Consider the following 17,603-nt stretch of genomic DNA (forward strand, 5'->3'; position numbering starts at 1 on the left):
AGTCGTGCATGCCAATGCAATGACTATACACAAGTTGCAGGGTGCTACATACACGCAGGTATAATGTATACGACTACGACAAGAAGCCCATACTACGCCTCGTATACATGGCATTTGTCACGTACAATTTCGCTAGAGGGCTTGTACATCACCAACCCGAGAAGCGACCTTGTGTTCAAACGTGCAAACGGTGCCACTGACCAACTCTACGAGGCGAGACGGTGTTACCCAGTTAAACGCAAACTAATTACATGCCTCGGTAAAGCCTTCGGCACTGTGGAGTGAGCAGCTCGAAACCGAGACGTGTCCATCCTCTCGTTCATGGTACAGAGGTTTCATACTCACGCTCCGGTTATCGAAGCTGATTATGTGATGGCCAAAACGGATATTCTCACATTTTCGGAGACGTAGAGATGCAAACTCGTTGCCTAATTGCTGGTTTCCAGCGAATGTGTAGTTCATCAAAACTGAGAGCTGAGCGAGTTGGTGTGGTTCCATCTTAACGAAAAAGTGCACCTCGAAACCCGCTCGGTGAAATTGTTGCTACCATCTTGCACAGAGGCCGAATGCATCCCCGCAGTCGGTGTGGCCGATGCGAGTTGCGCGAGGGAAGTGTGGGCACGTGGACATTGCGGTGGTCGCCCGTTGTATCAGTCCATCGGCAACACTAAATCAAGTCAAAGACTTCATCGCCCTGTGCTTAATTCAGCATGCATTGGGGGCAGTGATCCCCTGGCTACGACAATAGCCTGACAAGACGAAGCCGTTGGTCTTCACAGGATACGTTAACGTCGACCCACAAGAACCGCAAAACAGGTGGTTACCAAACTTCCTGAAAGAGTCTTCGATTGGGGTGCGTCTCGACAGCTCTCACCTTCACCCCCCCCTCCCCCTTCTCCACTACCCAAGTCGTCATATTCCCATATTCCCACGTCGCGAACTGGTGGTGCGATTGACCAAGTAAGTGTTCGCCGGAGGAAGCGAGAATTTGAATGCATCCCACTACCGCTAATATTTCTCCACGAATGCCTCACTTCTCACTGTTTTCAACAGTAACGACGTCAAGAAAAAGCACAGGCTTCAGAAGGTGCGAGGGTGCATTCCTTGTAATCATGACACTGACAACCGTTCAAGTGTGAAATGATGCCTTTCGAATTAGCATCGGCGATGACGAAGACAAGTTTCTCATGATGCGTGAAAAAAACGTGTGCATTTATTGTGCATTTGGGTCGCGCTGAAACGGAGGCCGCACCTGCAACGAAACATTTGCGTCATAAGCATTAAATAAGGTAAAAGTAGATATAATTGCGTCATTTTGTAGAAACATTTCCATCATTAGCGTTACAGCTGCATAGCATTTTATCAAAAATCCAGGAAAGCTTTGCTTAACACTGATTTTCACATCAGCGTGGGATCCCCCATGTTTTTTTAACTGCTTTGTATGGAAACAACCGTCACAGAGGCTTGGCTATGTGCTTGTGTGTTCACAAGAAAGTGCACATGGTATCGGTAAATAAACAGTACTATATAGTACACCAACTTTGTGCCTTCACAATCTTACGTATAAGCTTGAATATCTTTTATTTGGCATTTTGGTCCACACAGACTAACTGTCAGAAAGCTGAAGCATCAAGTTGCAAATTAATTAAACAAGTAGAAGTAAAAGAGAAAGTATGTTTGTGTTGCGACAGAAATGAGCAAAATTCGATATCTTCGTGTATTTATTTATTTATTAAATAAACATAATTTCCTTGCCCGAAGGCACTACAGAAAGGAGGGGGATAATATACATAAAAAATGCCGTAAAAAACTACAAAAAATCACAAGGACTCTTGTAGGCGACCTGGAATGTTTCGGCGTCAGTGACGGCGACGACGGAGGCAAGGAAGTGGTTTTCTTCGGCACTGGTTTTTCGTACAAAAAAGTCATAATACAGGTTAGTAGACGATAGACTATCTTTTTTGCCTCTGCAAATTATGTGAATGCTGAAACGAGCTACGTTTAGAGAGAGTAATACGCGCACTGCTGCTAACATAAGATTGCAGTCTGCTCACACTGACATGGCAACGTAAATGGCGTCGCACAAGCATCGCATACGTGAAAATGTACAATACGCCGCATTTCATTTTACATATTATACGTGCTTTCTTCAATTCTGACCCGCATAGGACATAGAGTTTCTCACTACATTACCTAGAGGGAAATCTGGCGCTGCTGCGCTGTGGTATGCATGGGAATGCCGGTATATTGTGGATTCGGATTGGCATCGTTCTCGTAGACACAGGACACCTTGAAGAAGCGCTTGGCAAGTACCGTTCCGTCTGTCACAATGATTCATTTTCTACTAGAACAGCACGTGAAAAGCTGTTTTAGCTATATTATTACGCGAAAACATGTTTTGTTTAACTATGAGAACTTGTTATTGTGTGTACGACTACATGTTACGTAAAAAGTATCAGCGGGCCGCTAAAGTTGGAAGACAGACGACAAGGTTCGCGCTCGCTTTGAAACAGTTGGTCGTCTGTTCTTGCTTTTCTTCGCTTGGCCATGCATCGTGGGTGAGTAGAGATGTAATATGCGTGAATGGAAACATTTTATGAAGATTTTACTTTGAGAACGCGTTATTTGCGTAGCCATATCCACGTTTTAGACGAAGCCTCTTACAACACCAGCCAACACGAGCCTCGCAGACACATATACCGTCATTCCCATGACGGCACGGTGCCGCATTAAGAAACTGCCATAGACGGTGGCGCCAGATTACCCTCTAGGTGTTATAGTTAGAAACTCTATGGCATAGGACCATTATTCACTGCCCGACTTTCGAAACTTCTCTTTGAGCACGCCGGGAGTGCGGAAACTAACAATGGCGGACACGACATGGCCGTATGCGATATGTATGTATGTATGTAACTAACAACCAGGAATGCGCCGGGTTGTTGTACTGGCCTCACAATCCAAACAATCGAATCGCGCATTGCGTCGCGCATAGACGCATGTGTCGGGGGAAAAACTGGACCGTGACGAGGTCTATCCACAACCGGACCCGAAGCGAGCTGCGGACGGCCTGCTGCTTTCTCCCGAGAATGTGTCGCCACCGCACGGGGGTATACCGCGACAGGGATTGTCGTGTGTGATTAAGACGGCCATTTTGCACGTCTTGTTCGCACAAGCGGCGAGGAAGAACGGCCAGGCCAGGTCTCTCCCTCCGAGTGCGCAGCGAAGGCACTCGAGTAGACGCCGGCACCTCGGCAAAGCCTGCTATTTGGCTGCCGTTGCGGATTCGCTGCCCCCGAGTACGGCAACTCAAGCGCGATCCCGACTCTCGCCGCGTTGCATGACGGCAGAGCGGCGGCGTCAGCAGAGCGGCGGAACGGAGTCATTAGAGCGAGGCCGTGGCTGCTGCAGCGGCAACACCAGCCAGGGGTGGTGGGGGGGCTCGCACACTCGCAAGCGTAGCGAAAGAAGAAGGAAATAAAAGCGTGCGGATGGGCTCTCGCGTTTTGATTGGTGGTCACGCCGCGACGGTCTCCGGTCCTTCCGCCAATGAGGCCCGCCGGGGCCTGCTAAACAATGCCGCTATCAAAAGTGGCCTCGCCATCTTGGCCAAGCGGGGCGCACTGGAGCGCATCCTTCGCGCATTCAGGCCCCACCCCACCCCACCCCGCCGCCGCCGCCACCACGCCGTGACGAGAATGAAACGCGCGCGCTCCTCTACAGCCCGCTGCCGCTGCCTCGTGTAGAGCCGTACATGCGTACGTGCGTACGTATACGTACGTGGCCCGAGCTGTAAACGTGCGGCGCCACTCCGGCGCCAGCTTGGCCCGTGAAGAATGTCGCTGAGCCGTGCTCTTCACACCGGATTAGCTGGCGTATAGTAACTGGGGGCCGACTAAGAAAGAGACGGACGCTGGCATGCAACTTGTTGACTGCAGCGATTCCGCGAACGAGGGCGATTTGGTCGGACAGTGACATGCAAATCTAACAACACCTCTTCAAAGGCTATACGGTACACGTAACCTCATGAATTATTTAAGCGACGCTTCTTTGCTGAAAATAAAGGGGAAGAGTTGTAAGAGAGTTAACCTGACCATGTAAGTGGCATTTGATTATACGCTATGTATAGATGTCATGTCTTTCTTTTCTTTTTCGCACGGATACACGCATTCTGGTGGTGCATGCAGGTGAATGGGCTTAGATCTGGCTGCGCACGCTTTCAGCAGAGCAAGCAATTCGTTTTGAACAGGCAGTGAAATTTATTCTCTTCAATTTACTTGCGTGAAACGTTCCGTGAGCTCTGGGCACTCGCACATTTCAAGGAACGCTTGGCATAAAGTGCTCTTCTTATTATTGAACAGAAAACTTTGAGAACACATATTAGCAGACACTAAATAACGGTAGCTTCTGAACCTTTTGTATATGTATGTGCATGCTGCTTGCACACTCACTGTTCTCAAGCACCGATAGAGAGCCTTCGGACACCTCTTACCGGTTGCTGCGTGTCGCGCGAGCCGTATACATGCAGGGATTTTCTCCTACATGTGGGCTCTTGGTCTCGCCAACGCGCGTTTGTGTACACAGAATAACGGTCTGTAGAGGACTGTACTTGACCGGTTTTCACAGTGAATAAAACGGCAGCGAAGGCGCGCGCCGATTACCAACAGTTCTAATTCAATCGTCCTCGAGCTGCCTTGAATGGTTAATCCCGCATTGCGTCGCATGTCATTTCATCGACTGCCTATATCTCATGGTATGCTCTTAGCGCCTGCCATTATTAAGAGCACTCATACGGAAACCTAATCCACAGCGATGGCACCTCTGTTTGTTTTGACGGACTTCACTTAAAAAGACCGAGTGAACTAATTCGCCACACGGTTAGCACCGACGTAGATGTGCGCTTTTACGTTGATGTCGCCCTTTATGCATAGTATCTCGATCATAGTTCACTCTAATGCGTCTCTGACAAAGCAAAGTCAGGTGCGGACATATCGTCAATTATGTGTACACACTCCCATTCAACCCACGTTGATGTATACGCGGTTTATGCGCGCTTACCATGCAACCGCAACAGCCCAGCAGGGAGGCCCGAGTGATATAGGGCGCTCTTGAATGCACCGTATCGTGCCTTGATTAAGGAACATCTGCTCGCTCCTTTTGAAAGGGAGAGATGCGCCGCGCGGGGTTTGGACGATGGGTGAGCGGAGCCTTCATTATGCCGGCCCTTGTGGTTCTCCCCGCACCCCTATTCATTGCTCCATAGCTCCGCTCCATTCAGCTCCACACCAAACGGCATTAGCGTCAAGATCGCTCTATGGCAAACACACGCGAAGCGACCTTCATTGTTGCGGGGCACATACTCGTCGCGAGGGGCCTTTGTTTTCAAATGCGCCGCCCGGCCCTTTTAAAGGCAGCCTCGATGCCGAGTATCCGGTCCTTTCTTCTTTCGCTTCCACTCTGAGTGTTTGTATACGTGTGGTGCGCATGCACTCCAAGCACGCGGACTGCGTTTGTCGGTTCTTGTCGTTCGTTGCATAAAAAACGGACGCACTTAAAGGGAAAAAGGTTGGCTATAGGGCGTTCATATTTGTGAAAGCCGAAAGTCGTGTGTACATCCACACCTGCGCCGAACACGCGGGCTTACCAATTAGGCGCCATATTCAATTCAATTCGTTTTACTTAGAGCAAATATAATGGAGTGGCTCCTGGGCGAAAAATATGGCATAGCAACTTGACGAAGGCCCAGGGTTTACGTGTAGACGGGCAAAGTCGCATGGTCCGTATACGAATATATACAGAGGGTTTATATAGATATATGCGTAGCTGCCGTTTTGTTTCAGCTTCCTGTATTATCGATTCATATATATATATATATATAGTTTGAAGCTGGCAAGCTTGTTTCACTCTTTGAAGTAAGAAACAATTTAAAACTTGGAATATTGAAACATTTATTTGAAGACACAGACACACTAAACCACCAACATGTCTTACACATCATTTTACAAGTGCAGTCTGTAATTTTGAAAGGTGCTCGCTAACGCTGAGCGTAACACGAGATGTCGTTATGAAAGTTTAATGTATACTGGGCAGTGATTGTATGTATCATCCAGTGTAATTCGAGCTGTACCGGAAACCTGTGCGGAAACCTCCGGCTTCATTCACGTTTTATGTTTCGAACTTGCAACTGAGGTTTCTGATTATTGTATATTGTTATTTTCTCATTACTGTGAAAAGGAATAGCTGTCATCATTACAAGCTAAATGAATGTCTTTCGATTATTTTCGTTTTATTAATTAAGCATCAAAAACTCAATGAGTGAACAGAAATTATAATTAATGAAATACTGGCCCTCCAGGCTTTTTACGTTGTCCAGGACGAGTGGCCGAGAATATAACAAAGGGAGTTCGCACAAGCACATTCCGTCAGCTGCACCCAAGACACAAAGAGCTCATAGCTGTTATCACTACAGCGGGCATCAGTCCATAATCCAAGCATGTTAACTACTTAAGAATGCCTTTTTATTAGCTACATATATCTCGCACTTGCCCTATGTTATGCAGTAAGCACTGCCCTGGTCGGCGTTATACTATCTACATGTGATCCCGACTACCTCAATCTTCGATGTAGGGACGGCGAAATATAAATTATTAAAATGGTTGCTTACTTTAATAGGCACAAAACTCCATACGCTGCAGCAAAATAGAAATAAAGAAAAGAAAAATTTAGTGTCATTCCACTCTGTAAATGTGAATGACCAGCGAAGCTGTGTGTAGGCTAAGTGTACATGACTTCTTGATTCTACCGTCTTTCATATTGTTTTGTTACCAAAGTGATCATCGCTTTATCGTCACTATGGTAGACGGCTGTAGGCTGAACGGCGATGTTGAAATATTTTTAGCAAACGTCAAGGGTATACATGACCGATGACGTGTAGATGGTACATAGGTACGTGTATAGCATTGAAGGCCGAACCTATCCAGCAGGAACGACACTAACCACTTTTCGTCCGGTCGGGTCAGATCGATGCTGAAATCGCCCATACAGTGACGATGGACATATACAGAATCGATAGGAGTGATCCAGCCAAATACGTTAAAATATATATATATATATATATATATATATATATATATATATATATATATATATATATATATATATATTGCCATGTCATAAGAAGACAACAAACACTGACACCACACACAACATAGGGGAAAAAAATTCTGCTTATTAAATGAAATAAAGAAACGATAAATAAATGGAAATGAAAGTGGTTGAAAAAACAACTCGCACATGCAGCTTCGCTGTAAAATAAAACTACCGCTGAACACGAATTTTCTTTATCTGCCAGTAACAACGTTTAACTAACAAGTTTCGCATCAACAAATGGAAGTCCTTTCTTTTTACACCTACTACAGCCGGGGGCCCTTTCGCCTAACTGTGAGCAATTTATTACGAGTTTGCAAGGCCAGAAACACTGAATGCGATGGCATGCGAAACGGAAGCGCAAGAATAGATATAGAGATATAGGGCTTCTAAGCATCAACAAGTATTTGGCTTTAACGTATTACTACATTGTTTGGAAACATATAGTTGCATCATATCTGTTTTGTTCTGCAATAAATTTGAAATAAGAATATCGGAAACAGCGTAACTTTCACTTGCTTCACTTCACTTTCCCGTTTCCACAAAAGAGAAGAAAATAAGGCCTCATTTAACACTCAGTGGTGTACTTATTTTATTTTTCTGGTGTTAAAAAGGAAGTGTATGTTTTTTTTTTATGATGAGTATGTGCGACTGTTCTTCAGGAATGTTCTGACTTGCGTGCGCTTTGTATTGTAGCTTCTCCGTATTGCCATAGAATGTTGTTCTTGAGTATAAAGTACTTGAGTACAAATTGCTTGAGTATAAAGCAAATGATTTAAAAGCTGAAAGTTCAAGGTGATTTGCATTCAACTGGGGCCGAATCCACATAGAACGTACGAGCGAAAGCTCTTAGCCCATTGGCCGGTGGCCTCTAACGTTATGTCCAGTTTCAGGATTATCTTAAATTTGCTCTTACGAGCAATTCTAGCGTAAAAAGTATTTGTACATACTGGCGCTGAACTTTCACCCCCGCAGTCCACTTTCACTTACCGTGAGTATACATGGCCGCAAATACTACCGAACACAAGTAGTTTTTCACAATGAACTATAGTGATGAATGTGTTTGTTGGCGATGAAAAAAAGCAAGTGCTGTTCCCTATATTGTGTTAATTGTGGACGTTTCTCGCGTAACTTGTTTTATGAACATGTTGTATCCATGTAAATTCAGCTGGATCACTGAAACAACACTACCCAGCATAATAAATATACGAGTATTTAACATATTGCGTACATTTTGCAGACTGCAATATGACCATTGGAGATTAAGTGTTGCACCAAGTGTTTAGGACCATAATTACACAGAACTGGCGACTCTTTCCCGCTCTCTGTATAAACAGGAATGCAAAAACGAACAATTACTGCTTAACCATGAACTGACATATTCGAACACGTTTCCAAATAAGTAAAGGGCATAAAACGTGAGGAGCGAATGCGGGCTGCGAGAAAAAGAAAGTGCTAGGAAGTTCGAGCCCTATATAAGTGTGGCAACAAGGACAAAGCGCAGCGCTCCGTCTATAATTGCACCAGGATATGCAAAGAACCTCTGATCAACTTGCTCAAAGTTAGTGGAGAAGTTAGTGGAGGTAAAAGATGACGCTGTATTCAGAAAACGAAGCCCCTTCTCCTCGTCTTTGCACCGCGACCGCTTATGCACACACACAAAAATAAAAGAGAAAAAAGCAACGTTTTTGTCACTATAAGAGGCATACGGAGGCCTCATAAATGGCTCAGGTTCGACGGACTCACTCACTTCGCCCGCGAATAAAGTGGCATAGGGCTGCACGTTGTGTTTTGTGCCTAATAGGTAGATACTTTTTTCGTACTTGATGAGAAATATTTCTTACCAGTGCTTATGTGTTAACATTGTGTTGTATGTTGCTCTACCGGATTAGGTATCCCTTTCGAGAATTTTGTGTACGCAGCATACTTACAAAGTGTAGACGTGTTTCTTTTGTTTGTTCTTCTCGTTCTTTTTTTTCTCTTTCTTTTCTTTCATCCAGAAACCAGACGGGCCGGTGAATAGTATGAAGTAACTATTAGACAGGATCGAGTCGCGACACGTGCGTGAAAGAAAACACAGTGTTATTCGCTTGATCCGTTCAGTAACGTAACCACACGCTTAACTTTAACCATGTTATTTTAGACACGTCCTGTATGCATAGTAGTTGTTTACTTTCGTTTGAAGATAGGAAAGCCTGTGTCTTCCGTGTCACCATCTGCAGTTGTCGGTTTCATCAGTCCAAAACTCAATGTACAACTCCGTTTTCTTTTTCTTTTCAAAGCATCACATATATTTGAAAGACTATCACTGAGATAATAATTTCATATACCTCCAACATCGAACAGCAGGACGGTTTCGCCTGTACTGCAGGAGCATCCATCTGCAAAAATGACATTGCGACAAAAGAAAAGCAGTCGAGGAGACGAAGTAACTTCCTCTAAAAGCACATCGAGTTGGGGCACGCAATTCGAGCGAAATTCAGAACACAAAAAAGAAAGAAAAATGTAGCGGCGTTAGCGACACAGGCTGCCCCGCTGAAATCGAAGCGCCAACGGCAAACAGACGACCAATGAGATAGAACTATAGGAGGAACGCTGCGGCTTTCCTGTTGACAGCAGTTGGCATAGAAACGACACACGAGTGATCCATATCGCAAACTAAGGGGCGGTGGCGAGGCGAAGTTAACGGGCCGCGGGAACCGCCTGTCACGTGATTACGAAGCCGCGTGGCCAATGGGCATGTGGTATAGGGTGGAGGGGAACGAGGCGAGTCTCGCTCGGTACAGCGCCATCAAATGGACGCCGCAGCCGTCTGCTCTCTGCTTTACTGGTGCAGACGCCGCAGGCTGTCACCCCCCCCCTTCCAACCCGACCCCCCACCATACACTCTCTTCGCCGTTTTAGGTATCGCGACGCAGGTACGCTCGACTTCAGGAGCGTATTGTGGGCACGTATATAATTCCTGTACAAGGCTACGTGTCCAGACGATCCATGTATAGGTGCTCTGTGGGTTCATATCGAGTATATGACCGACATTCGATAACACACAGGTCAAAATTCCCAACCATGCAGGAACGCTGCCGAATAACTCGTGCGGTAGATGTGCTTATACGGTTTTCAAGAAATTTAAGTGAAATGGGGATATGCAAGAACAGTGGGCATAAAGAAATGAGAATGCGCCCGGCATACGTAGGGAAACTAGAAAGGTTCATCTTCTCTAATCGACGACAGAGAATAATGCGAATTTTAATTGAGGGCGTAAATCTTACGGCTCACTATTATCGCTGAAACATTGTCTATCAAAAGATTGCAAACTGCTTCAATCGTGTAGAGGCCACAAGAGCTATGGCGAAGATCATATATGTAGAGAAAAATGAATCAAGGAACAAAATATAGTTAGAAACAATCTTCAAAGCAAATAGAAACTTTGCTGACCATGTACAGTGTACACATTGCGCGCGGTGTTAATTGTTTGGGGGGAAAAGAAATAACGATGGCCAATGACTTCGGTAGACGCCAAAGCATGCGTTCTCTGCATGTATATGTCGCTTTATGACGAGATGCGAGCATGTGAATAGAAAAAACAGAAGCCCCTTATGTTGCAGGTTGAAACACAATTTCAGCCTCTCTATAGCCACTCACTGCGCGGTTTAACAATCGCAAGGACGATGTTAGCGGCCATTTGTGCGTAGCTGAGAGTGGGTCTTACGTCAGGCTGACATGATAATTATTATACGTACACTATATAATTTAAATGCGTTACTCTAGCTTTACATGTATACGTATATGATATGGTCACAGGTCACCAGGCTAGCTTGTGCAAGCAGTACCTCCTCTGGCATATCATAAAGCATTGAATATTGGGGGTAAGAACAGTGAAAGGCAAGGACAACAATAAAATATTATTTTATTCATTCCTGCAATGCCCATATACACAAGTGAACATCAAGAAGAATTAAGCAATTTGTTTACCTTTACATCTGGCCTTGTAGAGTACACTTGTGCAAAAAGCAACAGCCTGTTGATGAAGTTACAACTTCATTATTATAGTAAATAATTAATTAATAATTGTTATGTTCAGCCATCCGTCACTAATAACTTGCTCCAACGTTCCGAAATTACAGGCTGTGTTATACTTCCTTCACTTCATGGTTCAGAATAACTTATTAAATATGGTGTGTTATTTTTTTTATCGTTAACAGAATTTTTAGAAATCATCTATGGCATGCCGCACAATTGCACTATTATACAGCTCGATTACTCTCGGATGGGAACATTATTAGCACAAGAAATGAAAAAGAATATTTGACTAATTATTATTGTTTCCCTAATTAACTCTTAAACTAACTACTTCACGACACATATTGTAATTTAAGAATTGTAGTCGGTGACTTCGACAGTCGTATCCAGTTGGAATGAATTCTGCGGATAAAACAAATTTCGAAATATGCGTTCCCAAATTTTGCGACGAGATGCATTGGTGTTCCAGTAACTTCTGAGCTTCAGTGCACAAGAAAACATTTTGTTAAAAAAAGGAAGTGGAACACCAGTGCATTTTCAACTCAAGTTTGCCTGCGCTTATCTCAAAACTAGTGTTAACGTCAAAATTTGTTTCAACTGGATGTCCCCTGTGTAATTACTGGCTTCTATTTGCGTACTGCAATATGTGCGCTAAGGTAATTAATTAAAAGGTTGATCAGTAACTTTCTTCTTCAATTAGTCCATTACGCATTTCGATTTCAGTGTAAGTAACGTCTGCCTCTTCGTGCAACTCAGCTTAATAAAGTATACCTGCGCTGTATGCCACATGCGATTAAAAATATTCTGTTGACGTTAAAATAAAAGACCCAATGTACGTATATTACGCCGAGTATTACAGGGTTATGTCAGGCATAATCGCAATACAATTCTGAAAAGAAACGTGACCAAAAAAAAACAAAACAAACAATACAGGCCGAAGAATACGCATTTCTCACTGTACAAGTTTGCGAATATGCGTCACGCGAGCCCGATTTCTCGTCAGAGTCTTGATCGCACAGTCGCATACCATAATCTCACATTTAGTTACAAAGTGCTTGATGCCTGATATGTGTTCTTATTAGTTCTCTGGTTTGTGTTTCATTTCGAGAATGCAGCACCCAATACGCAATATTATGGCAGCCTTTAGGGGTCGCAATCAAATCAAATAACAAAGTGCCGCGCGTAAAATATAGTCGCTTCTATGCTTTTCTTTCTTCTTCCTCGTAATACAGCCAGAATCTCTGACCTGGATAAACCTTTCCTCCCTTTTTTTATACTTACCGCTACTGGGTTGCGGTGCAGTATGTAACACGGACCCATTAGGCGCGAAAGACGCGATGTTCCCGCAGAGCGTCGCATTGCACGCTAACTGGGCACAGTGCAACGTGAGATCTCAATTCGTGCTCGCTATATGTTCCTGTTTTCGTCGTGATACAAGTGGTGCCTAAAAAGAACACCAAGTGTTGCAAACTGACCCCTCTGGCGTGTTTCAGGACAGTGGGGCAAAATTCACAAAGCTTCTCGTTCGTGTCTTTGACATTGGATGGCCGTCTTCGCACTAATAATTTAGCCAAGATTAAGATTTGTTGGAATTTGGGCTCACGAACAACCCTAGCGTCAGAGTTTTTGGTGAATATGGGCTCACTGCATTCATAATGTTAGCTCTCGTCCATTGGAGCATAAATTGAGCAATGCGTCAACGTTTCCCGCAGGTCGTATATTGCTCCTTTTGGTGGCAGATGGCAATCCGCAGAAAAATAACGCTTTGCCGCGTGAATAATTGTGTCAGATCTACTATCCGCCCAACCTCGCTCACTTCTTCTTTTCGTTCTTCAAAAGTCACTTCTTCGTGTACGCTAGAAAACTGACTGCTTGGCGTGTGGTTGGCGAACTGCACAATGGGTGTACGGATGCATTTCGGTTTACGTCATCCTTTCATTCATGCAACAAGTTAACGTTTTGCTGGTGCATGGTACATATTTTTATCCAGCGCTTTCAATATCACAGTCAGAAAATAGGATCGATCATTGAACCACCCAATTAAGAAGGCAAGAAAAAAGAAGGTGTGAGAAAGCTGTTCAAGAAATGTATAAATAAAACCTCTTGCGCCTTCCCGTACTTACAGAACTTCAAAAGAAGAAAAAAAAAGTCGGGCTGTTGTCGTTTTTTGCATCTCACGGAATTCAAAAGTGTCACTGCTATATTGGGCGGCCACTCACTATTTCTTGTGTCTTCTGTTTACGGCGGTAACGCTTCTTTATTACTCTGTTGCTTTTACAGCGAAGCTGTTAGCCTCTCAGTGGTCGGCTATAGTGTCCTCCGCTGAACAAAAATTATCATCATCAGCAATGGATCACACCTTCATAAGCGAGCAAAAAATGCAATGGCTCATGTCTCTCATAGCGCAGAGGATGCAAGCACACAGAGGAGGGAAGCGAACAGTGCATACATTCATCGGAATCACGCATGCACCATACAGAATGAAGAAGCTGAAAACAAGCATCTGTCATCATCAGCAATGGGCCGTACCCCGTAGGCAAGCAAAAATTCCATGGCTCATATCTCCTTAAGTTACAAGCTACAAGCGCAGAGCAAAGAGAAAGCGAACAGTGCATATACATTCAATGAAATTAACCATACAACACACAGAACAGAACGCGTTTCAATAAAGAACAAGCTCAAAACAAGCATCCAAACCATCAATAAAGCATTGCATACCCGCTGAGCAGTTGTAGTGATAGTTTTGCCACAGTTTCGCTGGACATCCACTTCAGTAGGGCCGTGATGGCGAGTCACAGTAACGCAAATATACCGGAAATAACGCCTCATAATACACGTTCACCTGCAACGTGCCGGAGAAAGCTTTCAATTCTGGTTCGCGATCCACCAGCCCTGCTTCCATTCATCGGAAACAGCCGAAATGTATTCAGTATTGAGGAAAACCGGGTGAGCTCAGCATTGTTGAAACAGCAGATTCCCGTGTAGACTTCTCTGCGGCTCCAGTTGAGGGAAGGCGGTCTCTCATTGTTCACAGCGTATACAGCTCACCTGAGCCAACAAGCGCGCTCGACGCCCTTGGAGTTCTGCGCCCTCGAGAATCATACGCTGTGAATTGGAACGACTGTTCACACTTGCACGCACTGTGCGTTCAGTTGCAACTGCGATCACTTACGGTGCCCGTGTTTTAAACACGCTGTTTGTGCGCATGCTTGATGTACAGGGTCGTGCACTCGAAGGAAAAGCAACTCATCCGTATCAAAGCACTCATAGCAGCCTAAACATTTGAAAACAAGGCTTGCGACTCATGTTGGGTTTTGGCGTAGTATTGGGAAGTTTTGTTTTTCACGTGAAGTCGAAGAGATGTTGAAGCTATATCGAATATAATAGAGCTGATACGTTCCCCTTATACGAGCGAAAGGTATACTGTGCGGTATATAATGGTGTGTCCACTCTTGTCAATTGATGGTTACAATACGGCTCTCGCTGTTGGTGCAGTGGTTTCTGGTTTAGAACAGTTCAGTCGGTGAAGAGGCAGCGCAGGTGGCAGTAGGTCCGATATCGTATGCGGCACGTTATACGATACCACGCGCGACGGCACATCCACGAAGTTATATAGTTGCCGAAGGCACCCGCACACCTTCACTTTCAAAGTTGAAAATGCGATACGCACTTAGAACCTGTAGGAGCTACTGTTTCCATATAAAATGAGAAAAAGAAAAATAATAATAGTGCGAACGGGCGTGCACCGAGTTGTGCTCGATCGAGCCTTTACGCTATGGCGTTGAGTCGACAACCAATTCAACAATATCTTCGCTTGTAAATTCTATTTGACATTGATAAGCGACGTCTGTTAGTATATGCAATTTGCTGGAATTCGCACCTATGAACAGTTCTAGCATAAACGCTTTTTTTTTTTGGAATGTGCGGTCCCGCATTGAAGCACTTTTTACGCAAGAAAACTCTATAAAAAGAACCAGCGAATAGTGACAGCGAATGCGTTAATGGAAATTGCGCTAAATGTTTTACAAGAAAGGGACTTCTGACAGGCCTGGAAGGAGATCTTTGTGCATGTGACTAGGTTACATGCGTATTACCTTGTTCCTGAAAAATAAATACCTGACAGTTTGCGCTCGGTGTTGTGTGTTTGTGTACTCGTTCCAGTTTGGTCCTTTCGCTGTTCTTGCGCTAAAACTCAAGTGTGTGAATATTATTAGCGAAAGTAGCCCACCAATCAGTAACAGCCTTTACGAACAAGCAGCACCTGTTATGCACAAAGACAAGTTTCAGTATATCCCAGGCGTTTTGTTCATCTCTTCTTTTCTTATTTGTCGCACGAAGAGGCATAATTTCTGGCTAATCGCTTAGCAATGTCACCCAACATGACGGTGACATTCTCTCGCTTACGAACTTCAACAATCCAATCATATTAGTGAACAATATTGCAAACACAGTGGCTAACAAGTCGCTGGATTCTAAAATATATCTTCTGTTCTGTTAACTTCGAACCACACGATGCAACACGGTTCCAGCATGACGGTTCCACGGACTGCCAAATCACCACTGCAAACGCGGGAATATCGGCAGGAAATAGGCGGACACTTTTAAAATTTTTCACAAACTATACGCAAATAGGTAATTTCAACAGGCGTATTGTGCCAGCGTAAACTGTGACGTTAATATTTTTTTTAAGTAATGCTTTTGCGCAGGAATTTACTTCCCTAAGTAATCAAGGACTACACTTACAAAGCTTTCCGCACACGTACATAAGAGCTCTTTGCCATTGGCAAGCCACCTTCGCTATAATAAAACGTCCAGCATCAGGATTGGCGGAAATAGTCTCTGACGAATAATTCTAGCGTAAGACGTTTTTTTTTTTGTGTGTGTGTGTGTGTGTGTGTGAATATACGGCCCAGATTTATCTACGCGTGGCTCTCCATACGTTTTGCGTTTGAGCTCGTGGCAACAGTGTTCGTCACTGCTTCGCAAAGTGCCGCGCGTAAATTTGCGCGCCAGCATGCGTCGAGCCTGGGCGACGAAGGCTCGCTTCATTGTGCGCCATGCACAATGCACGACGGCTGCGTCCTTGGGGGGAAAAAAAAGCGCGGGGCCGCGCACACGCTGCATGCGCGTTCATTTCGCTAAGTGATACTGGCCCTCTTTTTTTTCGCTAAGGAGACAAAGAATTCTCGCAGTGGACACAACGACGAAAATATAGAGGAACTAGACGAGAAAAAAAGAAGAAAGGAAAGTGCGAAACGACACCTCCGTATACTTGTACATTTGTCGATTTTCTACGGACGACTCGCAGAGATAAAGCAGGAGTGAAGTTCAAGAAGGAAGGAGACATGGAAGTGACGATGCTGCAAACAAAAACTATATAAGTGAAGTCCCAGCATGTAGCGACAATTATATTCGAGGCAGAACGCGCGCTTCCTGAACAACTATGGGCAAAGTATATATACCTCACGCCAGAGTGTCTGTCGACGCTCCGCAAGGTTGTTTAGAGTGGTGAGCGCAGAGCGCAGCGGTTAAGTTTTGTAATACGAGGAGCTGCATGCAGATGGTAGGCTAATTAACTGCGTAGTGGTGAGTGAATTCTGCAGTGTGATTAGCGAGACCAGTGTCCTTTGTCAGAGGACTGTGGTAAGACGCATGCTGACAGAATTTTGCAAGGTCTGGCATGCAAGGGCGACGCAAGTGAGAAAAGGCGTTTGAAGCTATGCCATGGCTGTAACCTCGGAGCTTTGTCCTGCATGTTTACGGCCTTGCTACCAACGCGGCATGTGGGAGCGGCGATTCACATGAGTGAAGAAGGACAAGCCATCCGAGACAACAACACATTGTACAAGAACGAGGGCGTTGGGAAACGGACTGCGGTTCAGATTTCCCGCTGAAGAAGGCAACGTGCAAAGGCTCTCCCACCATTTGCTGGGCTGCAAGACTACGAATATGAATGGCAAGGTCAACCGAGCTAGAAGGTTCATGTTCTCGGCACTTGCAGTTATAGAGTCAGCGCAACAAAAACTATCCCATCGTCCTTTAAGTGCACTATTTTCCTTTGTTTGCGAGCGAAGGCAAAGCGCCCTCCACTTATAAAGCGCTTCCCGCGTCTTTTGAGCCATCTCCGCAAACGTGCTGAACCCCCCTACCCCCTATAACCAAAAAAAATAAAATAAAACTTCGCTCAAAACTTCTTGAAGATGAAAAAGACCAGGAAAAATTAAGAATGCTCTTTGCTCTTTCTTTCTTTTTATAGGGCCGCTTCCTCTTTATTCTAGGCGTTCACTGGTAACGAAGACGAACCCTAATTGCGTAGTATACGACTGTGCTCTCATTACCGATTTATAATCTAACGAAAACAAAACGACAAAGGCGTCTTCGTGCCGCCTTCTTTCGGTATACGCGCGATTCGCGTGAGAGACAACAACAGATCGCACGGT

The 17,603-nt window shown here is 44.7% G+C and overlaps 1 long non-coding RNA gene across 1 annotated transcript in view; it reads right to left on the reverse strand.

Moving 5' to 3' along the window:
* Positions 1-1,181: 1,181 nt before the first annotated feature.
* The window catches only part of LOC135920347 (uncharacterized), a 304,841-nt gene continuing 288,419 nt past the window's right edge, over positions 1,182-17,603 (reverse strand). Inside the window, exons 4-5 of the long non-coding RNA XR_010570231.1 lie at positions 9,474-9,524; positions 1,182-1,252 (exon numbers count right to left, since the gene is read on the reverse strand). This is a non-coding gene — a long non-coding RNA (uncharacterized lncRNA). The remainder of the gene's footprint in view (positions 1,253-9,473; positions 9,525-17,603) is intronic.

This window comes from Dermacentor albipictus, chromosome 1 (assembly GCF_038994185.2).
Source record: "Dermacentor albipictus isolate Rhodes 1998 colony chromosome 1, USDA_Dalb.pri_finalv2, whole genome shotgun sequence".
NCBI lineage: Eukaryota > Metazoa > Arthropoda > Arachnida > Ixodida > Ixodidae > Dermacentor > Dermacentor albipictus.